Genomic DNA, 946 nt, shown 5'->3' with positions numbered 1-946 from the left:
TGTCAGATTTCTCAACACAAACCATCAAATCAAGAAGAGCTTGGAATGAAGTATCCCAGGTCCTGAAGCGAAAAATTTTCCAACACAGACTGATGTATCCTGCAAAACTCTCCTTCAAATTTATTGGAGAAATGAAATATTTCTATGACAAAAAAACTGAAGAAATTAATAAATGCCACACCAATGGTACAAAGGGTAGATAGAAATGGCCACATTTTCAAGAACAACAATAGAAAGGAATCACCTAGCAGAGCAAGCAATTAAACACAGAGTAAAAGTAGGAAACCAACAGCAGGTAAATAACATGACAAAGATAAGCCAGTACATTTCAGTTGTAACCATTAATATAAACAGCCTCAATTCACCAATCAAAAGAAGCAGACTGGCAGAGTGGATCAAGAAACAAAATCCAACAGTATGCTGTATACAAGAAACACATTTAACTCAAAAGGAAATTCATAGACTGAAAGTCAAAGGATAGAAAATACTCCTTCCTTGGGACAGGAATCCAGAAAACAGCAAGGGTAGCTATTCTGTCTGCAGACAATGTGAAGTTCAAACCAAGAATGATCAAAAGAGAAGAAGAAGGTTGCACATATTTGTTAGGGAAAAACTTAAAGAGGAAGAGATAACAATCATAAATATGTACGTACCAAATATGGGAGCACCAAACTGTATAAGACAAACATTAATAAACATGAAAAACCAAATAATTAATGCACTATTGTAATGGAGGACCTTACCACCCCATTGACACAAAGAGATAAGTCAACGGGACAAAAAATCAGCAAAGAAATAACAGAACTGGACAAAATTTGTGAGCAAATGGACTTAGTAGACGTTTAAAGAGTGTTCCACCCCACAGCATCAGAGTACACATTCTTCTCAGCTGTGCACAGGACTTTCCCTAAAATAGACCACATAATAGCCCACAGAACATGCTTAA

The sequence above is a fragment of the Chinchilla lanigera genome, unplaced genomic scaffold (genome assembly GCF_000276665.1).
Source record: "Chinchilla lanigera isolate Chin_1 unplaced genomic scaffold, ChiLan1.0 scaffold00106, whole genome shotgun sequence".
NCBI lineage: Eukaryota > Metazoa > Chordata > Mammalia > Rodentia > Chinchillidae > Chinchilla > Chinchilla lanigera.
Note: the sequence above shows the minus strand (reverse complement) of the source record.